The 16,507-nt window shown below is 42.4% G+C and overlaps 1 protein-coding gene across 1 annotated transcript in view; it reads left to right on the forward strand.

The window, feature by feature from the left end:
• The window catches only part of RAB27B (RAB27B, member RAS oncogene family), a 185,771-nt gene that overhangs the window by 59,168 nt on the left and 110,096 nt on the right, over nucleotides 1-16,507 (forward strand). The gene's annotated exons all lie outside the window — the stretch shown is intronic.

Genomic DNA, 16,507 nt, shown 5'->3' on the forward strand with positions numbered 1-16,507 from the left:
CATCGAGCATTTCTATTGCGCTAAGAACTTTCTATGTATTATCTTTTTAATCCTTCCAGAATTGAAGAACAAAGGTATGTCATTATTCCCATTTTACATATAAGAAAGCAGAGGCATCAGTGGCAAAATCATTGATTGTGAATGTATGGGTTTTGGGGGGTCAGAAGCAGAATTTGAACACAGGCGTGTGAGAGACTTTAAATCTAGTTCTTTAACTACCATCAAAAGACCATAACTATTATAATGGTCCAATGTTTATTGAAAGTTGTCAATAGTAATGGAAGCTACTGATCACTGGCTACTGCTATGAATCAAATTATGTTTTTGTTGTAAGGTGCCGTTGCCTCAGCGCTCTGTGTACAACAGAAGGACAGATTGCCAAGTCCGGCAGCCTACTCACAACAGTTGTTATGCTTGAGTGCACTGCTGCAGCCACTGTGTCAATCTGTCTCACAAGGAGCTCGCTCTTCTGTGGCCGCCCTCGCTCTCACCAAGCGTGATGCCCATTTGCAAGGATCGGCCTCTCCTGCTAACACGGACAAGGTACACGGAGCACAGCCTTGCTGTCCTCACGTCTCAGGCGTATTCTGCCTGTGCTGCTTCTTGATTGACTTGTGCACCCAACTTCCATGCCCCAGTTTATAATCCCATTTGGAAATGAATCGTCTTTCTTATGTTAATAAGGTGGGATTCAGCATCTGGTGTGTTTTAAGTTAATTTCTTTTGAGATATAAAAGAGATTAAACAAGGAAGCAAAAGAGCAAAGATATGCTAAGCCATCGCATGCTCTCCCATGACCAGAAGCTCACAAGGGACAAGGACCTTCCTCCAACACAGACTGGGAGAGAGAGCCTTCTCCTTGAGCCAGTGACCTAATTTGGAGGTCCAGCCTCCGAAACTGCTAGAATATAAATTTCTGTTTGTTAAAAGCCAGCCACTTGTGGTACTTCTGTGAAAGCAGCCCGGGGTAACTAAGACAACAAGCTACTTTATTCCAGAGAGATGGCTAACCTTCATAACTGTGTTGCATGTAATTCTCGCTTCAATCCAGAGAGGTGTAGGCTATTTATTTCCATTTTTGTTTCAACTTTTCAATGGGTAGATGCTGTCCAAAGATTGCTCAAGGCCCCAAAGTAGCACCCTCTCTATCTTGTCATTCTCTACCACCTTATATCCAGCTGTATTTTTCTTCTCAAAACAAGCCTCCTTTTGGCATCTTTTGCAGATATTTGTATGCTGTCAGTTTCCCCTCATTTGATCACAGGCTCCTAGTGTTTTGTTCTCTGCTGTATCCCCAGAGCTCTGAACTGTGCCTTGGAAAGGCTAGGCCCGGAATAAATATTGACTCTGTGGCTGAGTGAATAAATACAAAAGGAGCCTGTGTGCTTTCGGGGATTGTCTTTCTGCAGCTCTTGTGCCCTGGGAGGAACTTGGCCTCTTATCCTTCAGACGGTGCCTTCAGAAGGCAGCTCAGCTTGTCATCCAAGCATGACTTGGGAGCGTCTGCCGTTCTCCTCTTGCCCAGCCTCTGCTGAGAAGAGGCAATGATCAGTGTCGACATAAAGCATCTTTGGAATCATGTCAGGCCCAGACACAGTGTCTGGCAAATTCTCAAGTGCCCATTAGCAAATGATAGAATAGAGCATTTGCCTTTAGACCTTCCTTTAAAAAGGGTGGGTGGGTGGGGAGGGGATTGATGCCAAATTACCATCCCTCTATCACTTGCTCTTCCAGAAAAGGCTGACCTTCATGGGCTAATTTGCTTCCTCTTGGCATCCTGCTTTCAAGGGAAATGCATCCAGGGATTTGTCTTCAAAAGCTAGGTACCTCAGGCAGCAGCATGGTTCTTTCAGCATCCCCAAACTTTTCCTGTTTCCTTTAAATGACATGGTTTGCACCCTGCCTTTCAAGATGCCCTTAATGGATTGTGTACTGCATGAATTCTGACCCCTGAATCAGTGATTTGTTGGAGTCAATTGAGTCTCACACAAGGTCCTCTGTAAACGAACCTAACTCTTGTCTATTTCTGATCTCATCTGCCTCCATTCCCCTGGTGGAACTATGTGTAATTTCTCTCATGCTAATCATGCTGTCTCCATTAACTGCTTTTGCCCAGGCTATCACCTCTTCCAGGAAGTTCTCTCTTTATCATCTAGACAATGTCTCATCTTCCCTGATGTGGCAGTCACATAATTTCCTGTCAACTTGAGCGAAGGGATGGGGTCTAGCCTGCCAATCAGGTCACAGCTTGTGATCTCATTTGGAGGTGCAACAGGGAGATAAATATCTCACTGGAGGCCAGACACACACTCCCTGTGAGACATTCTTGTTGACAAACCACATGGAGACACACTGATGGAGCCTAAAGCTGGAGGAGCCACATGGAGATCCACATCAGCACTGAGATGCTGCCACAAGACTTTTCTCCCACTGGTCTGTGATCTCCCTGCTTTTGGCATCATTGCATGTGCTGCGTGAGTCTGTAGAACAATTCATTTACTAGTATCGGACATATGGCCTAGTTTTGGACTTATGGACTTGATCTGGACTGGGATGGGAGGCTATTTAAAATATATATAATTGCTCCGTTCTCTCTCTCACATATAACGTTCTCTCTCACACACATATGACTGTCTCTGGATTTGTTACCCTAGTCAACGCAGTCTAACACATCTGATACCCCACCACCCATATGTGTGCGTTACCTTCCTCCATGAAGTCATTCAAAACCACATACCTATTAAATGTAATAAATGCCTTGCAGTGTGCCAGGCACTGAGGTGGCTATTCAGGCTCTAAGACAGTGTTTGTGAGCTTGTTGTACTGTGGTGGTTTGTGTGTTGCTGTGGTGCTGGAAGCTATGTCACTGGCATTTCAAATGCCAGCAGGGTCACCCCAAGTGAACAGGTTTCAGCAGTACTTCCAGACTTAGAATAGACGATGAAGAAGGAATAGGCCAGTCATGTCTGAGGACTTTGCCACTGAAAACCTTAAGGATGACATGAAAACATTGTCATCCACTGAAAACCTTGTGAAAGAAGCACAACATTGTCAGAGATATCACCAGAAGATGAACCACTCAGGTCAGAAGGCACTAAAAATATGACTGAGGAAGAGCTTCTCAAAGTAGAGTTGACGATATGACATAGATAGAGTAGAGCCTGTAGGAATAATGTCTTTGGGACCTTCATTGGCTGGTGGGCCATAGCTCAAAATTTAGAAATAACTGCAAACATCAATTAATAATTGGAATTGGAATGTACAAAATATAAATCCAGGAAAATTAGAAGTTTTCAAAAATGAAATGAAATGCATAATGTTTAACATTCTAAGAATTAGTGAACTGAGATGGACTAATGTTGACCATTTTGAATCAGAAAACCAAATGACTTCCTATGCCGGGAATGAACAGATCAAGAGTAATGGCATCGCAGTCATTGTCAAAAAGGGCATTTCAAGATCCATCATGAAGTATCATGCTGTCTGTGACAGGACAATACCTGTACACATACAGTGAAATCCAGCTAATACAACTATTATTTACATTTATGCACCAACCACTAAAGCTAGTGTTGCAAAAACTGAAGAATTCTACCAATGTCTTGTGTCTGAAATTCATTAACACGCAGTCAAGAAAGATTGATGATTATTGGTGATTTGAATGAAGAAGTTAGAAACAAAGAGGAAGGAATAGTAGTTGGGAAATAAGGTCTCAGTGAGAGAAATTAAGTTGGAGATCGCATGATAGGATTTTGCAAGACCAACAATTTGTACCTTTTCAACCAAAATACCTTTTTCAACAATTTGAAATGTGACTATACACTGGACTTCTCCAGATGTAATACACAGAAATCAGATTTACTACATCTGTGGGAGGAGATTATGGAAAGGCTCACCTCAACAGCTAAAACGAGGCCAGGGGCTGAGTTTGGAACAGACCATCAATTGCCCATATGTAAGTTCAAGTTGAAGCTGAAGAAAATTAATGTAAGTCCAGGAAAGCTAAAATACAACCTTGAGTCCATTGCACCTGAATTTTGAGAACATCTCAAGAACATATTTGACACATTGAACACTATTGACAGAGAACCTGATGATCTATGGGAGGACATCAAGTCCATCATTCATGAAGAAAGCAAAAGGTCATTAAGAAGACAGAAAAGAGTGAAAACATTAAAGTGGATATCAGAAGAGACGCTGAAACTTGCTTTTTTTTTGTTTTGCTTTTACATGTATGGTCTTTTTAAAAAAATCATTTTATTAGGGGCTCATACAACTCTTATCACAATCCATACACACATCAATTGTGTAAAGCGCATTTGTACATTCATTGCCCTCATAATTCTCAAAACATTTCCTCTCCACTTAAACCCCTGGCATTAGGTCCTCATTTTTCCCCTCCCTCCCCATTCCCCTCTCCCTCATGAGCCCTTGATAATTTATAAATTGTTATTTTGTCATATCTTACCCTGTCCGACATCTCCCTTCACCCACTTTTCGGTTGTCTGTCCCCCAGGGAGGAGGTCACATATAGTTCCTTGTAATTGGTTCCCGATTAGCTAAACAAATGGAAGAAATGCTGAAATAAAAATGCTGAGTAGAAAATTTCAAAGGGCAGTTTGAGAAGACAAAGTATTATGATGCAATGTGCAAAAATCTATAGGTAGAGAACCAAAATGGAAGATTTTTACACTTAAAAAAACTAGAGAAAAAAATTCGAGCATTGAGTTACAATATTGAAAAATTCTATGGACAAAATATTGAATGATGCAGGAAAGATGAAAAGAAGATGGAAAGAATACACAGAATCACTGTGCCTAAAAGAACGAGTTGACCCTCCTTCATTTCAGGAGGTAGCATATGCACAAGGACCCATGGTGCTGCAGGAAGCAATTCAACCCAAACTGAAAGCACCAGCCAAAAACAAGGCTCCAGGAATTGATGGAATGCCAACTGAAATGTTTCAAGAAGCTAAAGAAGCACTGCAAGTACTTACTCATTTAGGCTAGGAAATTTGCAAGAAAGCTGCTTGGCCAACTGATAGGAAGAGATCCATAGTTGGACTCATTTCAAAGAAAAGTAACCCACAGAATGCTAAAATTATACAACAATATCACTCATATCACATGCCAGTAAATTTTTGCTTAGGATCATCCAACAACAATGGTAGCAGTTCATTAACAGGGAGCTGCCAGAGGTTTAGGCTGGATTCAGAAGAAGATGTGGAATAAAAGATATTACTGCTGCTGTCAGATGTATCTTGGCTGAGAGCAGAGAATACCAGAAAGATGTTGACTTGTGTTTTCTTGACTAGGTAAAGCCTTTTGACTATGCAGATAACCAACTATGGATAGCCATATGAAGAATGAAAATTCCAGAAGATTTCCTTGCGCTCTTGCTGAACCTGTACATAGACCAAGAGGCAGTTGTGGGAACAGACCAGGAGAATACTTCATGGTTGAAAATCAGAAAAGGTGTGTGTCAGGGTTATATTCTCTCAGCATAGTTATTGAATCTGTGTGCTGAGCAAATAATCAGAGAAACTGGCTTATGTGAAGAGGAATGTGGTAACAGGATGGGAGGAAGGTTATTAACAACCCGAGATATGCAGATGACACAACTGTGCTTGCTGAGAGTGAGAAGGACCGGAAGCACTTGCTGATGAAAATCCAGGCTCACAGCCTTCAGCATGGATTCTAACTCAATGTAAAGAAGACCACAATCCTCCTGAACAGCCCAGTAAGTAACATCATGATAAACAGCGACAAGATTGAAGTTGTCCAGGATTTCACCTTTCTTGGATCCACAACGAACCCGCATGGAAGCAGCAGTCAAGAGATCAGATGCTGCACAAGAGCTCTTTGAAAAGCAGGAGGTGACTTGAAGCACGAAGATGCCCCTGGTCCAAGCCGTGGTATTTCAGTTGCCTCATTGCACGTGAAAGTTGAACATTGAACAAGGAAGCTTGAAGAAGAATCAATGCACTAGAATGCTGGTGTTGCTGAAACTTACCGAAAGTACTACGGGTGCCAAAAGACCAACAAATCTTGGAAGAAATACTGTCAGAAGGCTCCATAGGAGCAAGGATGGGGAGAGGTGGTCTGAAGACCAGTCCCGGGAGCAGGACATCAGCTTGGTGAAGTAGAAGCAACGCAAAGTAGGAAAGCCGCGGTAAGATGGACTGGCACATTGGCTGCAGCAATGGGCTCAAACCTAGGAGCGATGGTGAGGATTGGGAGGGGCTACACCGTCGTACATGGATCACTGTGAGTGGGACCTTGATGGCACTTGATGAGTCCATTCAATGGCATCTCACAGCTACCACCCAGGCCCCCAGGGGGTCATCAGATGGTCCAATAGGGCTGCAAAAACAAATATCTGCACTTAATCCTGGATTAGAGGGTACAGTACAAGAGTTTTTCATTGCCAGAGGGGGCTGAGTCATTATTTTTCTTTCTGAAAAAGGCCAGTAGGCCAAGTGAATTGGGAATGTATGTTCTAGTGCAGTGGTTCTCAACTTTCCTGATGCCGCGACCCTTTAATAAAGTTCCTCATGTTGTGGTGACACCCAATCATAAAATTATTTCTGTTGCTACTTCATAACTGTAATTTTGCTAGTTATGAATCGGGCAACCCCTGTGAAAGGGTCGCTTGACCCCCAAAGAGGTCGTCGCGACCCACAGGTTGAGAACCGGTGCTCTAGTGTAACCAAATCCTAAATATGTCTGGCATCTCCAAATGGTTGCTCAGCGGGAAAAAGCTGTTTTTAGTATACTGTGATTAACTCTTAAAGGAGTTACTCCAAGATTTATGTCCTGCTACATCAGAAAACCGACTATATGTGGCTACGGAGAGCAGAACGTGTAATCTCTGCAGGTTCCTCAGTATAATTCCACTGGTTTAAATGTTGGTCTTGTTTTTCTGCAGTCTTTAAAAAAAAGCAGAGGGAAACCTGGCTCTCCCCTGTCTGCGACAAGGAAAGAGAATGGCCCATCATTCCCACCAGGGGAGAAAGTGGGGGGGGGGGTGTTCGAATGCCTCCCCTCCTAGGCATGGCCTGACTCAGGCACTGCAAACATCCATCCCTCTGCCCTGCAGCCTCTTCCCTAAACACACCTCTGTATTCCACCCCAAAGACCAAGTAAACAGTTCTTACTTTGAGGCCTTAAACCATTCATAAGATCAAGTCCCTCACTTTCGCATAGAGAGCAGGCACAACTTGGGTCAGCCCATATGATTCTCTCTGGGTCCTCTATTGTCTAGGCAATGGGGTTGAATAAAGTCTCATGGACTAGTCTTGATTGTTTGGTCTCCTACAACTGCCATGATAATTAGGACAACTCCACAATGAGGTGTAGGTAGTAGCTCATGTTGTCAAGGTGCAAAAGCCTCAGTGGACAAAGCAGTGAGTTCCTGACCCTCCTAGAAGACAAATCCTAGTGGCATTGCCATGCTGCTCTTTCTCCCTGTGCGCCTCCCGCATTGTTCAGCTATTGTAGCTTATGCTTCTCTCCTGGGTTTGGAACCCTATTGAGTCTTTCTGTGCATTATCCACAATGCCTAGAATAATTCTAGGTACATATAGGTAGACAGAGGTCCCGGCATGAATGTTGGGTGAATGAGTGACTATAATTATAATAATAGTGATCACATTTAAGCTAACTGAGTCCTTGGAACTGTCCTTTGCTATATTGAGGGGAAAGTGAGAGGATGTCTCAAATTCCCAATACCTTTTAGAAGAGGAAGTAGATATTATAGCACTGGAAGACTGTTTTATCTTTTTCAAGTGAAGGGGGGTAGAAACAGTCCATTGTGAATGGTGAGAAAGAGCATGTGCAAGACACAAAATTCCTCCTGAATCGTTTGGATAAGGGAATGGGGCAGAGGGTGAATGAGAGAACGTTCCCATAGAAGTGCTTTGACATGAAAACGCCTTCCTCCAGGTCTGGTAAAGAGGGCAGTGTTTCAGTAGACCAGCACGTCTGCAGAGGCCAATTGTGTCAGAGCTTCACTTACATGGAGTGGAATGTTTTTTCACCCCCCCCCCCTTTTTTTTTTTTAATGAGGAGTTGGGAGACTTATTAAGCCACATGGAAATAATTTACGTTTTTGCTAGAAATAATTAGGAAAATAGAAATGCAAATACAGTGTGTGTATCCAGCAGCCTATTATCTGTGTTGTTGGCTGCAGTTTGTTCCGGTGGCCATATTTAAGATTAGGTATTAACTTGACTTTGTTTGCTATTTATCTTAATTATCCCCTTTACCTCCTTAAGCATAGATTTAAATTGCAAACTATATTTCCTTATTTCCTTCAGGATATAATCAGAAACAAGGTTCTTCACAAATGTAATTAAGAATGGACTATTTGGATTTTAACCATTCCTCTGAATGGTATTTTTCACCTTTTCTCTCGCTTTCTTACTGGGTTCCTCTCTTCCCTCAGTCTGTCTGTTTCCCTATCTCTTTGCTCTTAGTCTGGCGTTTACCCTTGTTCACTGACTCTGGGAAAAATATAAAATAATCAGATTCAAAAAACTTTTAAAAAGTCCACTCATCACAGAACACAATGTGTAAGCAGGGAAGAAAAGTTCCTATCCTTTACTCTTGGTTTTAAAACACTTTGTATTTTTTGAGAAGTACACATTTATGTATAGTTTTTCTCTCAAAAATCTTCAGGCAATTGTTAACAGGTCTGGCAGGTTGCTTCTGGCCATTAATTCGTATGACCTTTCTCCTCGTACCAGATAAATGCCAGAGTTGTACTCTCTTTGTCACTTCCGGGTTAGTGTATTTTAATATCGCCCATTGACATTGAACCTGGAATCCTTTAAGCCAGTCCCATCATTATTTCCACGCTAAAATGCCTACTCTGCCTGACCCTTCTCCCACATGCCCAGTTCAAAATCCTCCACTAGTTCCTAATTTCCTGCGGCAGAAGTAGCTAACACCTCAGCCCAGAGCATGCGACATAGACGAATGCAGCTGGACTTTGAGCCTCACGGGTTTGCATTCAAACCTGGCATGGACCCTTGAGCAAGATAAATAACTATGATGGATCTGGAAAAAGGAGACCATGCTACTTGTATATATGGACAATTGTTATAAACTAATGAAGTCGTATAAAACCCTGCATTTCTTGATTTTGGCCTATTTTTTTTTAACATTTTATTAGGGGCTCATACAACTGTCATCCCAATCCATACACACATCAATTGTGTAAAGCGCATTTGTACATGTTTCTCAAAACATTTTCTCTCCACTCAAACCCCCGACATTAGGTCCTCATTTTTCCTCTCCCTCCCCGCTCCCCCCTCCCGCATGAGCCCTTGATAGTTTATAAATGGGTATTTTGTCATATCTTGCCCTGTCCGACGTCTCCCTTCACCCACTTTTCGGTTGTCTGTCCCCCAGGGAGGAGGTCACACACAGTTCCATGTAATCGGTTCCCCTCTTTCCTACCCATTCTCCTTTTACCCTCCCTGTTTTGCCACTCACACCACTGGTTGGCCTATATTTTAAAAAAAGAATTGGTTTTATCCTAGGCAGTATGATTGGTCCTAGGGAGAAGACTCTGAATTTACAATATATCATTTAATAAATGCTCAATATATTGAGACTATAAGCTGTCAGTTATCATTATCTTTTATTCAAGACTATCCCAATCTGTTTTAACCCAGCGTTCTGGCCTTATTTTCCAACTCCCCACTCTCCTCCCAATAAACTGGTCTGTGGATGATGCTTATATGCATGTGTGCTTCTAGTCTCTGTGCTTTACTCATCGTGTAAAGGCATTCGACTGTGTGGATAAGATCGCAAAGAATGGGAATTCCAGAACACTTAACTCTGCTCATATGCAGCCTGTACACGGACAAAGAAGACAGTCACCCAGACAGAGTAAAGGAAGAGGCTGTGCTTTAAAATCAGAAAATGTGTGTGCCAAGGTTGAATCCTCTCACCATACTTATTCACTCAGTATGCTGAGCAAATATTCAGAGATGCTGGGCTACATGCAAAAGAAGATGGCATCAGGATTGGAGGAAGGCTCACTAACAACTTGTGATACACAGACAACACAGCTTGCTTGCTGAAAGGGAGGAGGATCTGGAGGATTTGCTATTGAAAACCAAAGACTTGGCCTTCAATATGGATTACAACTCAATGTAAATAAAACCCAAACCTTCACAAGTCTACCAGTAGACAACATCATTATAAATGGGAAAAAAGGATAGTTGTTGAGTATTTCATTTTGCTTGTATACATAGTTAATGCTCATGGAGGCAGTCGCCAAGAACTCAAATGACATATTGCATTGGGCAAACTGCTGCACAAGATCTATTCAAAGTACTAAATAGTGCGAGCGTGATGGTGGGGCAGGAGGAAGGTAAAAGGAAAAAGAGGAAATATCTAAGAAGCAAAGCTATGGATAGAGGTATAAGGATAGGTGGGTACATGTGTAAATAGGCGGGTACATATGTAAATATATTAATTCATAAAACTAGAGGTATTGGCCTATGTACATATATTTATATGGCAATAGACTGAAGGAGAGGATGGACTTCAGGCCTCTGCTCAAACCCTCGCTCAACGCAAGAATACTTTGTTCTAGCAACCTGGCATTCTGTGATGCTCACCCTCCCATCACAATTGCTGAAGACAAAATGGGTGCACAAGCAAATGTGGTGAAGAAAGCAGATGGTTCCCAGCTATCAAAAGATATAACATCTGTGGTCTTAAAGGCATAAAGTTAAACAAACAGCCATCTAGCATAAAAGCAACAAGCCCACAAAAAAGAAGCACACCAGCATGTGCAATCATGAGGTGTCAACGGGATAGGGTAACAGGCATCAGAAGACACAAAACAGACAGACAAACAAACAAACATATTGTTGAAAACAAGGGGGGTTGGAGCAGAGACCCCAAACCCATCTGTAGACAATATAGAAAATAGGACATCCCCTCAGAGAAGGGTCACAAGGAAGGGATGAGTCAACCAGGGTGCAGTATAGCGCTATGAAACACACAATATTCTTCTGATTCCTTGAGCGTTCCTTACCCCCCACTATCATGACCCCAGTCCTGCCTTTCACTGCAGGTTAGACTGGAGCATGTACACAGGTACAGATAAGATATAAGAGCTCAGGACACACAGAATCCAGGAACAGGAATAGGAGTAGCAATACCAGGAGGGGAGGGGGAAAGTAGGGAGAGGAGTGGGGGAAGGGGGAACCGATTGCAACGATGGACACATAACCATACACCCCCACCCCAGAGGGATGAGCAACAGAAACCATTTGGGAAGGGAGACAGCAGTCGGTGTAAGATATAATAACAGTTTATAATTTATCAAGGAGTCACGGGGGTGGGGGGAGGGATGGAAAAAAGAGGCACTGATACTAAGTGCTCAATAGAAGGTAAATGTTTAGAAAATAATGATGGCAGCACATGTATAAATATGCTTGATACAATAAGAGCTGTATAAGAGCCCCCAATAAAATGATCTTATAATAATAAAAATAAGGTGCTCAATAGTAAAGATTTCACTTTGATTACTCCGGTGAGACTGATGCAAGCCATGGCATTTTTGATCAACTCATATGCATTTGAAAGCTGGACATTAAGTAAGGAAAATAGGAGAAGAACTGATGCGTTTGAATGACAGTGTTGGCCAAGAATCTCGAACATGCCATGGAACAAGTCTGTCTTGGAAGAAGTACAGCCAAAAACCATCCTAGAGAGCCTTCCTCTCCTGTCCTTTGGTTTAGACCGACTGTTGGGAGAGACACGGCTCGGGAGAAGGACATTGTGCTGGGTAAAGTAGAGGATCAGAACAAACGAGGGAGACCGTCCATGAGATGGCTTGACACGGCGGCTGCAACAAGCATCTCAAACAGAACATTGTTGTTCCGAGTCCAACTCTTTAGGGAGCACCTCACAGCAAAAAGACTCTCATCTGTTTCTACTAACTTAGAAGGTCTTTCTCTTTTCTACTCATCAAAGCCCTTTGCCTGTCAAGGACCAGCTGGCTTCTTTGAAGTCATTCTAGGTAACCTTGGAAAGCCATTCTTTCTTCCTCCTGTGCAAACTTTTAGGAGAGGTTCTCGCTATGGAGCAAGATAAAAATTACCAAGGCGTCTGGTCAACAATCAGTTCCCAGGCCTTTTCCCTCACACCAAGTTGTACTGCAACCACACGGGGCTGAGATCCGAAGTAGAGGCTTGGGAAACAGGCAAAATAGCATCCATAGTAGAATCCTCGTCTTACTTCGGTTCTCCCCATGAAAGTTCCTGGTCCACGAATTTGAGGGGAGTTTGGTTACATCCCTAAGAGAGACACAACACAGACATACCCCTAAGATGAAAGCCTCATGTTAGTGGAGACAGTCAAACCCACGCTAGCACAGCCAGTAAAGACTCTACACAGCCAAATGCAAGGGACCCGGAATTCCATCAGCTGGAAGGGTTCGACGAGTGAGTGATTCTCAAAATTAACTTCCTCGGGTTGGAGGCATCAGCGTCACTGGACACTGGTTAGACATGCAAATAACATCTGGGATCCCTTCCAGATATACTGAATTAGCAACTCTGAGTAGGCCCGGCAATCACTACAGGTGATTCTCAAGTTTGAAGATGACTGGATAAATCATAGGGGAGATTGGATGGTGTTGAGTTGGATACTGAGAGAAGTAGACCCAATAGCTTGTCCATAGGGTTCCACAAAGTCTTCTGTTCACATTCATGGTCATGATAACTTGATGAGCTGGGAGTAAAGTTCCAAACCATCAAGGCTATGCTGGTTCCCCATGGTGTTGGGTTCACTTCATATCTAGAGTGCAGCCATTTATCATTATCTCTGACCTGCAGTGCCCAAGAACGGCCTAGCTGTCCAAGTATCTGTGACTTTATACCCACTCCCAAGCAGGAGGTAGAAATACTGGATGGTGACTGTCTGGGTAAGAGGATAGCAATGCCATTTTTGATTTGACATGGACCCCAAAGTCAAATCATTTACTCATCTGCTGGTCTTTCTGCTCGTGTCCTCGGTATCAATTTTCTCTGGTATTTGGAAGAAGACATTGGACCAGTGGAAAGGAAGCACAGAGCCTGATCTTCATATTTGGCTTGGCAAAGCCTTTTTCCCTGTCAGGACCCTGAATTTGACCATTCTCTTTCATGCTCCGCGTACCATTAATGACTGACGCTAGGAACGCTTCCTTCCCAGAAGTCTTCATCTGAACCCCTAGCTCTGCTATACTTCTCAAATTAGACTTGAATTTGAAGCCCTAGCTCTCCCCGCCCCCGAGCCCCTTCCTCACAACAGAAACACACAACACGGGCCGTCCCCCGCCCACACCCCCAGGCTTTTTCCCAACCGCTTCCGTGGCACTCTAGGCTCTCACCTCCATGATGCAGTCGCTGCCTCGGCTGCCGTCTTCTTCACCCGCAGTGAGTCCTCCTTTGGCCGCCGACACCCCCCCTTTGGCCCTAGCTCCTTTATACACCTCAAGTGGAACTTGAATTTCCTTCTTGAACTTTGCACTTGGGATACAGGATTCTGACTATTGCCCTTTTGCAGTTTTCATTCATTCATTTGAGTTTTCGCACCATCCTGCTTGCCGTTCCCTGTAAGAGTTCCCAGGATACTGCTCAAAGGTACAGAGCTATTAATAGCATCGCCCAAAGCACGTGATAGCTGATACATTACTATTTGTAGTTCTCTAAGCAATGGGTATATCGTGGAAAATATTAACATCAGATCACTGGGATATCCGTTTTTTCTAAATTAAGAACCCAAAAGGGTATTTATAGGATTACTCTGAAATATTGCATTTTTTTTTTTGCAGAGAATTTACTTTTAATACACAATAAAAAACATCAGTCAGCTGTGATACTCATGAAAACTGACCAGATGCTAATGTTTTAGGGTATTATTGCCCATAAGAGTTTAAAGAAAGCCTTAATGATCATACAAGAAAAAAGGCTTTAAACTGATTGATTCCATTTTATTCTCAAGTATAAAAAAACAAGATATTAAAGAGTTGATGGGAAAACCCACTAGACTACCATAGCTCCAATAGTTAATATTCCCGTATGTTCTTTGCAAAGATCTTCCCTAATTACTATTGAAACTCAGTATTCTAGAGGAGGGCACGCACTGTGCGTGGTTGTTACTCTGACCTCCACACATTTTTGAGGATTTTGTAACCTGACAGGTTATGTGTGTGCTTTATTTAACAAGATACCTACATGGAAATGTCTGATTTCAACCAAGTGATGAGCACGCTTAGCCTACCTGCAAACAGTCTGCACTTGGACAATGGACTAATGAAGCCAAATAGTGTGGTGGTCACGTGTTTTAGAAAGGGGGACTTAATTGGTCTCTGAAAGAAATTTGAATGAGGGGACATTTGGGTACATCATTAAAAACAAATCTAGTGAACGTGCCTTGATGGAACATGTTCCAATATGGAGAAGAAGATGCTCTTTTCCCAGAAGCAGTGTAAACCAATGGCTTTCAAGTCTGTTCGGATTCGTGCCAACCTCGCGTGTGTGTCAGAGTTCTACTTTGTTCCAAAAGGTTTTCAATGCTTTTTCGTTTTTTCAAAATTAGACCAACAGGGCTTTCTTCCAAGGTATCTCTAGGGAGCATTTGAGCCTCCCACCCTTTGGATAGCAGTCCAGCGCATTTACTATTTCTATCACCCAGAATGCCAATAAAACCTTAGAAGGCTTGGAGTACTCTAGGAACTCTCTTTCTTTCTGGTCCCTTTCTATTTCATTACACTCCAAAACACACTAACATACAGCCACATAAAAAGTCTGATACTATTCCAAAAATTGGTATTAAAGCCAAAGGCATTCTATGATTGGATTGCTGAAGCCCAGACTGTTCAGGCACGCTGCATTTTCGAGTAGACATGGTGTTGACTCTTGCGCAACTTCAGAAAGCTGTAGTAACAAATCAGTGAATAATACCGAAGGCAACATAGTTTTGAAAACTGGCATCATATCACACAGTATTTAACTCTGTTCCATTAATAAAAAACAAAGATGGCATGTCAGAATCCTGCAGAAAAGTCAGAAGTAACTGTGGAACTGGCGCAAGGACAAGGTCATTATGGATTTGTTATGGCAACAGCATCAGGATTCTCACGATACCTTTAAAATGCCTTTGAAGATACAAGGAGCTGATAGATCCTTTTCGTTATTCTTTCAGAGACAGAAGAACTTGTTTTACCACTTCCCATGCTGTGATTTTTGCAACTCTAGTGTATATTTATAAAGAGCGTTTCAAAGTTGGTGGCTGATGGCATAAATATTTTGCTTTCAGTTTTTAAAGATATATCATGGAGCCTACAAATAGGTAGATAGATAAGATAGATATAGATATATAGATGTGAGAGAGAGAGAGATCATATACAGTAAATTTTCAGATCTCTAGTTGTCAGGTTCTTTATTAACATTTTTGGTGACACATAATTGTAACTAATCTAGTTCACAGTAAGAATGCAAAAAGGTGATTTGCTACAGTGTACATAAGTGTCAAAAGTAGAGATTTAAAAACTGGATGGTAGAAATGTCCTGTGTGCTCTCTTTATTCTTCACTCAGCTTTTCTTTCCTCTGGGCACTGGAGCCATCTTTTCGTTTCTCTACAGACCATGCTCTCTAACATTCATCTTCATTCTGGAAAATGGCTGTCTTCAGCTCCCAAGCTTCCACCATCTCTCCTCAAAGAAACAGTCAAGCGTTGGACTCTCACAATCACAAAAAGCAAAGTATGAGACAATTTAGCCAATTTGAATCATGTCCCTGTCCCTGTCTGTACCAATGGGTGGGACCAGAAAGCAGGTCCACGTTGCCCACATACATTTCTTCCCAGATCAAAATGTAGGAGAGAAAGAAAGGGGGAGGGAGATAGTTACCTCCCCACTTCTTCCTCTCCCACATGAAAGGGTACTGGGAGAGTAATCCATACTGAGAAATTGATACATGAAAGATCCACTACAGTGTGCTGATTTGATCACATTCCAGAAGCTCATTCAGTGGATATGGAGAGTCATCTGATTAATGGAGACAACCAAGGCTGACATTGAGAGATAAAGATTGAAGAAGAATCTGCTTCACTCTATCAGTTATATAGGGTAAGCAAGAACTTGAAATCTCAAAATTTCATCACAGTTGGCTGTTATCTTTTTGCATCCTTTTTCACATTCACAACCAGTATGAGTCTCTTAAAATGTATGTCAGATTATGTCATCCCCCTCCTCGAGGCCTAGCATACTATTCAGAGTAAAAGCCTGCCATGATTTTACCCCTTCTGCCTTTAAAGAAGGAGACTGGCTGGTGCAGTGGGTTCCAAATTTGACTGCTAAACAAAAGGCAAGCAGTTCAAATACACCAGCCTTTCCATGGGAGAAAGATGAGGCTGTTTTTCTTCCATAAATGTTGACAGCCTGAGAACCTCACAGGGGAAGTTGCTTGCTTTGCTTTTTTATACTTTTCAAGAA

This window comes from Echinops telfairi, unplaced genomic scaffold (assembly GCF_000313985.2).
Source record: "Echinops telfairi isolate 266 unplaced genomic scaffold, ASM31398v2 ScPeMD7_7400;HRSCAF=8409, whole genome shotgun sequence".
NCBI lineage: Eukaryota > Metazoa > Chordata > Mammalia > Afrosoricida > Tenrecidae > Echinops > Echinops telfairi.